Below are 12,393 nucleotides of genomic sequence, written 5' to 3' on the forward strand. Positions count from 1 at the left end.
ACAACAGATATTCATTTTTGTGTATTAATACATATTGTTTCTTCCAATGAATGATCAAACAGTTCTCCCAAACATTTTATTGCTTCCTGTTTATATTGTAAGGGGAAGCCTACTTATGAGAACATTTACTAAGTTGCAGTAAAATATTACTAGGGTTACCATATGGCTCCAGAAAAAGGAGGATGGATTGAGACATCCGGGTTGTATTTCCGTAGCGCAGGATGGTTATAGTAAGGTGGCTGATGTTGTGACTGATAATATGGTGATAACAGATAGGAGTATGTTTCAGTTGGTAACCAGTTGGTAGTTAGTAAAAGGGACGGGAATGTCTGTGGTGGACTTAATTCCTCCAAGATGATTGATTTCGCCAGGCCATGGTTTATTACCACTGGTGTTTGTTGATGGGGTTGTTACCAGATGTTTGGACACATGCTAGTGCTCCCCGTTTTAAAAAAGCAAAATTTAGACTCCTTGAAGCTAGAACATTATCAGCCTATATCAAAGTTACCAATAATAACCAAATTGATTGCACAAACTGTTGTTGAGCAAGTGACAGGCTTGGTACATTAAATATGGTGTTACATCCCATGCAGGCAGCTTATAGAAGAGGGTATAGCAGAGAGACCACTCTGATAGAGATGGTGAATGAGTTAAGAAACATCCTTGGTGGTGGTGGTGGTGTGTGTGGCATTGGTAGTATCTATCGATCTGGCTTTGGCATTTAAAACTGTAGAACATGAGGTTTTGTTACAGAGATTGCAGTTGATAGGAATTGGAGGACAAGTTTTGGCATGGTTGGGTGATTTTCTGACATATTGGACATTTGTGTTGGTAAATGGACTTGATGTTCAGCCATTAGAATGTTGGATGTCACAGGGCTCAACTTTGTCCTCCATTTTGTTCATTTGTTTGTCCATTGGATGGTCTGATTTTGGAATTTGGAATCAGCCTCTATATGTATGTTGACGACTTGGATTGCTTGGGTATGAAGAATGACCATGAATTTGTCTTCCGGCTGTGAAAGGTTGGTAAAGCACTCACCATAAGATGTTAAATGTCGAAAAGACAGTGGTATGTTGGATACATAATGGGGGTTATGCTCCTTGTCAATCAGTAGATCTTTTTGTGCATGCCGTTCCAGTTATAAATGTACTCAGTTCACTATTTGGCTAAACTTCATCTGGGACTTTTCAAATATTCAAAGATCACAAAATCTTCCCAGCATATCAAAACATATTCATAGTACTATCTTATAAACCACTGAATATTTTTCTAAAGTGTGTAGAATCCTCAGAAGGCTCACTTTACTTTATTTAGATTCATAGAAGGATAATATGAGCCAATATCTTCAATGGATCCTTTTTGTATATTTTTTAACTTTTTCTTCTTATATATAAAGTGCAAATGCAATAGTTTTTTGTGCAAACTTAGCAGTAATAAATAGAAGATGCATAAGAACTTATCTTATTCTTAAAAAAGTGCATTACAGGAGCGCCTCCACCGAAATGCCATGTTTCAAAATTTTCATCAGGGTCGAGGCTCCCAGCCCAACATTAGCAGGCAGTTCTCATGTTGCGTTCCAGTGAATTTCATTCAGCACAAAAAACTGCTGCATTTGCACTTTATATATAAGAAAAAGTTTAAAAAATATACAAAAAAAGATCCATTGAAGATATTGGCTCATATTATCCTTCTATGAACTCTAAATAAAGGAAAGTGAGCCCTCTGAGGATTCTACACACTTTAGAAAAATATTCAGTGGTTTATAAGATAGTACTATGAATATGTTTTGATATGCTGGAAAGATTTGGTGATCTATGAATATTTCCAGTTATAAAATCATTTTGACAATTGGGAGTTATGATTGATGAAAAGTTGGCATTTAGTTTGATGCGTATGTGTCACCCTTTGGAAGCTGTGAGTTGTGAGGGGACTAGTCAATCATAAATCATTTGTGACTCTCCTGCTTGCCCTGTTATCTGTACCTCATTTGGATTATGCTAACACAATTTTGATTGGTCCAGGAGATGCATACATGCACAAGCTTCAGACATTGTAGAATTCAGCAATTAGATTGCTAGGGGGATGCATGTAAATTTGTATGTTTTTTATCATTGGTATTTTAGGGTACAGTTTTAAGATTTTGTTGAAGACCCATAAGGTGGTATATATATATATATATATATATATATATATATATATATATATATATGTAGGTATTCCTGAATCATTAAGCTCTTTGGTGACCTCATTTTATGCTATATAGCCCTACAAGGATAACCAGAAATTGTAATTTATTTGCCTATCCAAGGATTACCGGTTGTAAATACAGGTCTTTTTTGGATAGAACTTTCATGTTTCAAGCAAGTAAACAGCAGTCTTGGTTAGGTAATTATATCAATGGAGCCAGGTTGACCTATGGCGCATTTTGGAAAGAAATTAAGACTATATTGTTTGACAGATTTATTTCCTAAACAGAACTAAACTAAACTAAACTAAACCTTAGGTTTGTATACCGCGCCATCTCCACAAGCATAGAGCTCGGCACAGTTTACAGGGTTAGGTTGAAAAGGAGCTACAATGAAGGGCTATAGGAAAGGAGCTAGGAAGATAAAGAGGGACAGGGAACCAAAAAGCGGGAAGTGTTAGATTTTTGAAAAGAGCCAAGTTTTCAGGTGTTTGCGGAAGGATTGGAGGGAACTTGAAACTCTGAGCGGGGAGGTGAGGTTATTCCAGAGTTCTGTGGTTCTAAAGGGGAGGGATGTTCCTAGTTTTCCTACGCGGGATATACCTTTTGTAGAGGGGAATGATAGTTTCAGTTTTTGGGAGGATCTAGTGGAATTAGGGTTAGAGGAGTTCCAGAAGAGTGGGATAACGGGAGGGAGGATGCCATGTAGGATCTTGAAGGCTAAACAGGCACATTTAAAGAAGTCTCATTATATTTAATAATTCTATTCTGACTATTCTTGAGAAATATGTTGTACTTTTACTATTTCTATTTTGTACTTCGCTGATTGTCCAGCTCTCTTCAGTGTAAACCGCCTAGAAATCGTCTGATTGTGGCGGTATAGAAGAATAAAGTTATGTTATGTTATCTTATGTGCTTGGTACGGAATTGTGCTCCAGAACTAAATGCCTACTTTACTGTGCAAGCCATTTGCTCCATTCATCTAGTAACAACAACACACACAAAAAAACTTTTTTTATCAAGCTCCTGTTTTGTCAAATGCCCTTCCTAAAGAACTGCGGGAGGAGTGTTCCTTAGTTCGTCTTAAAAGACTGTTTAAGACACATTTTTTTACAGCAGGCTTTTTCTGTTTCACTCCGGGAGATTAGTGTGGAGGGAATATAGGTACTTATAACTTAGGGCTCTTTTTACGAAGGTGCGCTAGCGTTTTTAGTGCACGCACAAGATTAGCGTGCGCTATAGCATGTGCTAGCCGAAAAACTACTGCCTGCTTAAAAGGAGGCGGTAGCGGCTAGAGCATGCGGCATTTTAGCGCGCACTAAGCGTGCGCTGAAACCGCTAGCGCACCTTTGTGAAAGGAGCCCTTAGTGGTATGCTAGTGGGGTATTTGATTGTTTATTTTTCTGGTTTATTGGGTAGGATCATTTGTAAGGGCTTTTCTATCTTTTATGGATTTATTTTCTTAATATGTTTTCTGTATATTTTAATACTGTAAATCGCTTAGCTTGCTTTTGTAGCGAAGCAGTATATCAAGATAAATAAATCTGTAAATCTACTGCTGAGAATAGGTGTAACTCTAGCCATTTACTCCAATTCAGAAGAGATGATGGGTGAGACACATCTGCAAACAAGAAATTTCATTTATGAAAACTCCAGTTTAATCTAGTTTCAGAGCTCTGTCTTGTGGTAGGATGTCTTATAATTTATTTATTAATTTTATGAGAAAATATGGGTGTGTCAATCACCCAGAGAGAGAGAGAGAGCCATAGACCAATCCGCATCCAAGGGTAAAATTCCAAGGTTTATTGGTAAAAACAAACAATTCCAGACCCAATGTGGCTATATTTTACTTAAAAAGGTTGTATCGATTCAGTGGATGTTTTATGAAATCAAAATCTTAGAGTCTTTAAAATGTAAATGTCAAAAAAACAAAGAAAAAGCTATCCCATGATGCATAGGAGCTGCAGTTGCTTTATCTTACAGCTCCTATACAAGGGATAGCTTTTGCAGGTACAGATGAAGAAAGAATATGTTACCAGAGTTTTAAACATTTTAGGAATTGTTAGCCATTATTTATTTGCCAACACCCTTCCTCAATAAACCACATCATCGATTTTGCCCTTAAATCTTCTAAGTGTGCTGATAGTGTAAAGGTTAATAAAATTGCAGTAAGGATTTACCTCAGACTTTTCAAAGGTAAAATATGTATTTGAAGGAGGCTCCCTAGAAGGAAGGAGCTAATTTTATTAAAAGTCAGATTAAAGAATGAAAGCAGTGGTTCAAAATCCCTGATTTAAAAACTAACAATGTTGACATGTTCTCATGTTGGAATATGGCATCGTTAGATAAACTAAGCTATTAACTAGTATATTTCCCCATTGCATTAGGAGAAAATATCAAAACACCCTCTGTGTCTGATTAGAGCAGCACTTTCAGTATAGTGAACCAGAAAGAAGGCTGTCTTCATTAAAATACTCATTCACACATCTTGTTAAAGCAGCATTTAAAAAATGTATAATGAAATATAAGAATCATCAACCCTCACATACGAGGGGCCACTGAAAAGTTCTCAGCCCAACCAACAAAGTAGGGGCAGTCTCCATCGAGGGCTATACATTTAGTTCAGTGATTTTCCACTTTTTTCATTCCATCAGAAAAATACAGAATAAAAAAAGTGAAAAATTGCTGGACTATGAGTATAGCCATTGATGGAGATTGCCCCTACTTTGTTGGTTGGGCTGAGAACTTTTCAATGGCCCCTCATAGACTATGTTGTAAAATGTTTGAGTAATGGGAGTAGCTGTATTAAAGGAGCAATATGAATATAAGAACTGTCATTAATGAGTCATATCAAAAGGCCATTAAGCCCAATTTCTAGCTCCTAACTGTGACTAACTGAGATTATAAGAAGGGTAAAGGAAGTTGGATTTAGTGCTTGTCTTTTCAGTAATAGCTCGAGTTACACTGATGGTGATTCAAGATGGCAGCAGCCATTCTCTTTGCTCCATGAGCTTCTCTTTATTTCTCTATTATAGTTAAGAGGAAAGGCAAGCTGAGGGGTTTCCCCCTAGGCCAGGGGTAGGGAACTCCGGTCCTCGAAAGCCGTATTCCAGTCAGGTTTTCAGGATTTCCCCAATGAATATGTACGAGATCTCTTTGCATGCACTGCTTTCAATGCATATTCATTGGGAAAATCCTGAAAACCCGACTGGAATACGGCTCTCGAGGACTGGAGTTCCCTACCCCTGCCCTAGGTATTGCAGTTACCATTACCTTTGGGGCTCTTGGACTCTTTGTTCAGCATCAGAGTTCCCAAACACTGGTAATGCAGCTGTTTGCATTGACCGCAGGACCAGAGGTGCCCCACACTTCCACAAGACAGTATAAAATTTGGGTAATAGACCCATTCTGTTGGTGTGAAAAGAAACAAGTTCCCTTGCCATTAGAAACATTTAAAGGGGCTGGAAAACCTTTCCAGCAAATCAGCCAGCACCCTTACTGCCTCTAATCATTCCTCCACAATGTCAATTCTCCTCAATGCCTCTTGGAAACATCTACAGTATAATCTTGTTATAACAGATGTCAAGGGAACCTGGCAAAACAGTCTGTTATATCCAGAGTCCGTTATATCCTGAGTTGCATTTTTTAAAAACTTTATTTATATCAACTTGAAACAACGTACAATCAATGAACAACAGTCACTGCACAAGCATATCAGCAACATCAATAACAAAACTCAGCAAAACATTGGTATGGCACGACATGATTGCAAAACCAGAACACCAAAAGATGTTCTAAAGCATTATGTCGTACTATACTGGAAAAAAAATAATCTGTAATTTTCTTCTGGGCTGCATTTTGATACTGTATCACCGGCACGCCACGCGCCATGTAGGTGGAGCCTGCTTGTCCATTATAGCTGAACAAAACTACAGCTAAAAGTGACTCTGGGGACCAAATTGTTTGTCAAGGTTTTATTAAAATTTGATATAATCGCTTATCTAATTTCTAAGTGAGTTTACAATATATATAAAAAAGAGCATGAACATAATAAAAATGCCATTAATAATACCATTAATAATTATATGCGAGTCCGCTAAATGCAGTGCTTTTCTGCATGTTTGTAAAGGCGCACGGCCAGGACCAGTGGACCTTGCCCGCTATAGATGATATTCCGTTATAAGCGAGTCTGTTATAACGAGATTATACTGTATATACTGTAAACTCAGAAGGAAAGAATCTCCCTGTAGATATAGGCCACAATAGATGGAATGGAGGAGTAACTTAATGGTTAAGGCAGTGGGCTGAGAGTCAAAGATGCCGGAATTCATTTAACCCATTAACTGAGGTATAAAGGTGGATTGTAAGCCCTCTGTGAATAGGGAAATACCCACTGTACTGAACATAACTCATCTTTTGTTTTTACTTATGAGCGTTTCAATTTACAATAATCAAGCAAAATGGACCAAAAAGGACATTTCCATCGACATCAAATTAGGGAAGGCCAATCATAATAAAGCCTGGAAAATAAAACAAACAAACATGTAACCCATGTCTACAAAATAAGGAGACCCAGAAAAGGAAATTTATAAGAAATCATTATCCTCAATTAGGAAAAGAAAAACATCTATGTGTATATTATAACATCACAGCACGCTAGAGGTATTTGGAGAAGTGACAAACATTTTCTTGCTGGTAATGAAAGAGTAAGGTGAGAGAGCTCAAAGAACACATATTTAACCGACTGAAATTTAATAATACCTTTACATGGAAATTTTAGGGAAAAACAAATATCCTATTTAAAGGACACCATGCCTGAGACAGAGAAACTCTGTTTCTCTAGCCATATCAGGAAACAGTTTAAAAGCACAGTTCATAAAGGAGACAGTCTGCTGGTTAAAATACATCCTAAGCAGCCAGTCTCTATCTGCAGCCAAAGTCAAAGTTGCCATACAAAATATGGCCATCAAAATCATCTCAGGTTCCAAAAAATTTGATCATGTCACCCCTTTGTTAAAGAAAGCTCATTGGTTCCCCATCCCAGGGGTGGGCAACGCCGGAATCCAGTTGGGTTTTCAGGATTTCCCCAATTAATATGCATGAGATCTATTTGCATGCACTGCTTTCAATGCATATCATTGGGGAAATCCTGAAAGCCCAACTAGATTCCGGTCCTCGAGGACCGGAGTTGCCCACCCCTGGCTTATTTCACACCGGATTACCTATAAAATTGCTCTTCTAACTTCTAACACCTGCATTTATAGATAGATTATTGATTCCATATGACCCCCCCATAACCTTAGATAGACTATTGATTCCATATGACCCCCCCACACAACACTCTCTTAGGGCTCCTTTTATCAAGCCACACTAATGGTTTAATGCGTATAATACCACACGCTAAACCGCCGCCGCGCTAGCCGCTACCACCTTCTCTTGAACAGGCAGTAGTTTTTAGCCAGTGCGGGGGTTAACGCGTGATGAAAAGTCACACGCGTTAACCCCGCTAGCGCGGCTCGATAAAAGGAGCCCTTAATGTCCCTTCCTTAAAAATAATTGGTACCCGTCGTACTCTTATTTTCTCAGTTACTGCCCCTTCAATTTGGAACTTTCTCCCCTTACACCTCAGAGCTGAACAAAACTTGGATAAATTCAAAAGTAGTTTAAAATGCTTTCTTTTTAAAGATGCCTACAATTGATTTATCACATATACAACACTCTCCCTACAGTACCTCCCTTTTATGTGCTTTTTCTTAATAAATTGTAGTTCCTCCCTTTTTTCCTATTGTTCTCATATCACAACCCCAGCCAAGTATGTCAGTCGTGAATGGTCTATGTTTACTATTTGTTGTTTGTTCCCTAGGTACACAGAAGAACCTCGAACCCTTTCGCCTTCCCCCCACTCAAAGGCACACAACGCAAGAAAATGTTTGACAACCTTCTGGCAACACAAGCAGCAAAAATCAACCATTCCATCTCCAATCTTATGACAATATCAGACAACTTCAAAACATTCAGAAAAGAAATCAAAACCCTGCTTTTCAAAAAATTCATCCAAATATCTTAACCCCTCCTCTTTTACCTCCAGAAGATTCACCTACCTTCAGATAACCTTCCCCCAAATTACCCACCTAAACACCTTCCAATTAAACAAATACCATAAATAGATTGTAACCTACCCTCTCTAACTGCATTCCATATGTATTTTTCATACAGTTCTTCACTGTCAGTTTAATTTCCATCCTATAAGTTCACATAGAATTTTTCTTTTTTCAACCATCTTTATTTTCTCTTCTTTATTAATTTCCAGGTACTTTAGTTAGATTGTGAGCCTTCGGGACAGTAAGGGAATTTTTTAAGTACCTTCTTACTTCTCATTTATAATCTTAATGTATATTTTCTTCAAACCGCTTAGAACCTAACGGATGTAGCTGTATATAAGAAATAAATTACATTACATTACATTAGGTAGATTGTGAGCCCGCCAGGACAGACAGGGAAAAATGCTTGAGTACCTGAATAAATTAATGTAAACCCTTCTGAGCTCCCCTGGGAGAACGGTATAGAAAATTGAGTGAATAAAATATTTATATTTAAATTTTTAATGTACAACGCTTTGCATTCCAGGAGAAGCGTTTTAGCAAATTTTAATAAACTATGAACATATGTAGTGAATTACGGAATTATGATAGATCTATAGATTCTTGAAGGATAAAGAATAATTTGGGTGGGAGGGTTATTGGTCTGTAAGAATCTGGTAATATTTTAAGTGATGTCTATAGTGTAAATGTTTTATTTATTATTCCTCACTTATTGAAATTATTTTAAAAATGAATAAAGATTATTAAAATAAATAAATAAACGATGAAAATATCAAGATATCCATATGGAACTGGCCTTCCTGCGTACCTTCACCAGGGTTTTCCTAACCCTTGATAAATAGTGAACCATTGTAAATGGCGGTAGTGGTCCAGAAGGCACCCTAAACATCTCCAAAAGATACTTTTTAAGCATACCCTTTGAGTTAATAAGAGCAAAGTTTGGAAGTTAGCTGAGCAAAGATAGCCTTTCACAGCATTCAAGTTTAAGTTTCAAGTTTCAAGTTTATTAAATTATTTGATTAAACGCTTTTCCAAATATAAAGCGTTTTACATAAAATAAAATCAGAATTTAAAGAAAACACACTTATACATAATATATTACTAAACGAACAAGGGTTACATCCTTTAAAAAGAGAAAAACTAGAAACAATGGGAAAGCGGGGAAGAAATACAATATTTGTGAAAAGATAACATAAAAGGGAGACACATTAGGGAGATAAGGGGAAATGAGATACCAAATGAGGTCATGGTGATGAATTTTAGTAGTCTATATTAATGGAGGAGAAAATAACTGATATTATTATAAAAAAGAATTAACAGTTAAAGGCTTCTTTAAAAAGAAGACACTTTAAGTTCTTTTTGAATATTTGCAAATCTTGTTCTAATCTTAAGTACAAAGGGAGAGTGTTCCATATCATTGGGGCAGTAACAGAGAAGATTGAAGCACGGCGGGTTCCGATAATTTTTAATGAGGGAACATTTAGAGTAGACTGAGAAGATGATCTGAGGACTCTGGACGAACTGTATGGAATCAGGAGCCTATCTATGAATGCAGGTATATTAGTTTTTAATGTCTTAAAGACTAGGAGGGCTATTTTGTAAGTAATCCTATATGATATAGGCAGCCAGTGAGCATTTTGTAATAGGGGTGAGACATGATTAAACTTTTTTGAACCTGAAATAATCTTTATTGCAGTATTTTGAATGAGTTGAAGACGTCTTATATCCTTTTGGTAAGCCCCTTTTAATAAGGAGTTACAATAATCTAATTTTGAGATAACTAAAGAGTGAATTAAAGTATTAAGAGAAAATGAATCTCTAAATTCTCCATTTGTGTCCGCTTAGTGTCAGGTATTTAATTACAGGAGAATGTACCATAACAGTTTGTTGCTGTAGCTCATTGTAAATAAGAGAAATATCTGTCTCAAGTCACCCAATCTTAACATCATACTCCTGAACGTTCATGTTTAATTGCTGAATCTGAGGGGGGTAAAGCAGAGCAAATATTTCCTAGCTTGCTTCCAAGAAAAGTTATGGACATTCCAACGCAAACACCGACAGGGTTTAGCAGTTCTTACAATATCTGTCCTATCCTATGGGTAGAAATTGTGTGCGTAAAGGGGGGGAAGGACAGGGATAGGAATGTACTAACATCCACCTGGCCAGGATGAATAGACAGATGCTGAAATGTTATTAGAAATTAATGGGGCTAGCATACTAGATAAATCAATAATAATGGGTGATTTCAATTACCAAATTCAAAATGGTGGGAGAATGAATTTACCCTCATATAACACATTCCTCTTGAACTTCCACACCTTACCCTGAATTTCTTCCTCACACTACGTATCCATATTCCCTGTCTGCTAAAATTCCCTCTTCATAATTGTATCTGGATACTCGCTGGTGTCCGATTATTTTCAATGTAAAATGTAAAATAGTTAATTTCTTATAATTCAACGTATGTATAGTTTTCCTTTCAACCACCTTGCATTCATCTACTGTAATTCGCTGATTGTACAGCTCTTCTTCTTTGTGAACCGCCTAGAGGTCGCAAGATTATGGCAGTATAGAAAAATAAAGTTATTATTATTTGTGATATTATGTTGTACACCGATCATTTTGAAGATTTATTTCACCATCATACTGATTGTGCTTCTAGAAATATAATTTATTTAATTAAATGTTCGTGCAACTTGTATTATATTGTGCAAACCTCCAGAGCTCTTAAAACCAGATTAATAGAGCATCGACATTGTATTCGAAACAACAAAGCAATGGAACCATTAGTTGCTTATTGTGAGTCATTAGGACGCAGGGCTCCTTTTACTAAGCTGCGTTAGCGGTTTTAGTGCGTGCTTAGTGTGCACTACATTGCTGCGCACGCTACATGCTAACGCCTCCATAGAGCTGGCGTTAGTATTTTCCACGTAGCGCGGGGGTTAGCGTGCGCTAATCTTCAGCGTGCGCTAAAAACGCTAGCGCAGCTTAGTAAAAGGAGCTCACAGTTTTTCCAAAACTTCAATGTGCAGTGTTAGAGCAAATCCAAGCATCTGAACGACGCAGTGACATTTGCTGCTGGTTAAGACAACGCAAACAGAAATGGATTTTTACTCTACACACTGTGGAACCAGATGGTTTGAATAATACCATTGAATGAAAGCTTTTTTTCTAAACTTACTCTCTGGGGTTTTTCCAATTACAGATTTTTGAATGGGATTATTGATGTTTTCTGATTGGCTACCAGTTTCATCAAATGTCATTGATGATGTTTGTCGTTTCATTTTTAATAGACGGTGGTTTGTTGGAACAGACGCCCTAAATGCAATGCCGTCGGAGAGAGTGAGCCACGAGCTAGTGACTTTTGGTCCCTTTCATGTCTTTTTGGTTTTTTGACTTTCTTTTTCTCTCTCAGTTCCTTGAAGCAGCAGTAGTATATTGTGAAACAAGTATTCTGCTGGAGGGAGAGAAGCAATTGTGACAAAACAAAGATTTTGATACAGAATGGCAAACCCGATGTGAAGATTTTCAAGTTAAGTATCACTGGCTTTTTCGCTTTTGTTTGCATATGTTGGGACTTTGTGTTTTTGATTATTTGAACTGAAACTATATGTACATGAAGGTTTTTTTTGGATCAACAGTGGAGTTGTTTTTTTTTTTTTTAAATGACCAATGAAAGAAGATGGAGCTGCTGTAGCTGAGTTCAAAGCGCTTGTTGTTGTTCACTGAGGTCTTTTTCTTCCCTTATTGTTTAAGATATTTTGCCAATCGGAATCTTAGGCCACTCCCAGTGCATCCCACAATGCAATGGGAAACAGGCCTAAGATTCCAATTGGCCCAGGCGCCTAAGGCCCCTCCTATGGGAGGGGCCTTAGTTGCCTGAGCCAATCAGGCCCTTAGGCTCCTCCCCGGTGCATCCCACAATGCACCAGGAAGGCAGGCCTGCTGGCCATATGGAGGAAGCATCTGGCCGGCTGGCCAGCCAACTACTAAAGGTAAAGGGGGTTTGGGTGGGCTGGAGGAGTTTGTCTGGCTGGGCTAGGGGGTTCCGGCTGGGGTTCGATGGCCTACCTATACGGGGGGTTGGGGGTCCTTCCTGGGTGC

The 12,393-nt window shown here is 37.8% G+C and overlaps 1 long non-coding RNA gene across 1 annotated transcript in view; it reads left to right on the top strand.

Annotated features, from left to right (window-relative positions):
* LOC117363016 overlaps positions 1-11,822 on the top strand; it is a 54,246-nt gene extending 42,424 nt beyond the window's left edge. The window contains exon 3 of the long non-coding RNA XR_004539954.1: positions 11,705-11,822. This is a non-coding gene — a long non-coding RNA (uncharacterized LOC117363016). The remainder of the gene's footprint in view (positions 1-11,704) is intronic.
* The last annotated feature ends 571 nt before the right edge of the window (positions 11,823-12,393 follow it).

This window comes from Geotrypetes seraphini, chromosome 1 (genome assembly GCF_902459505.1).
Source record: "Geotrypetes seraphini chromosome 1, aGeoSer1.1, whole genome shotgun sequence".
Classification (NCBI taxonomy): domain Eukaryota; kingdom Metazoa; phylum Chordata; class Amphibia; order Gymnophiona; family Dermophiidae; genus Geotrypetes; species Geotrypetes seraphini.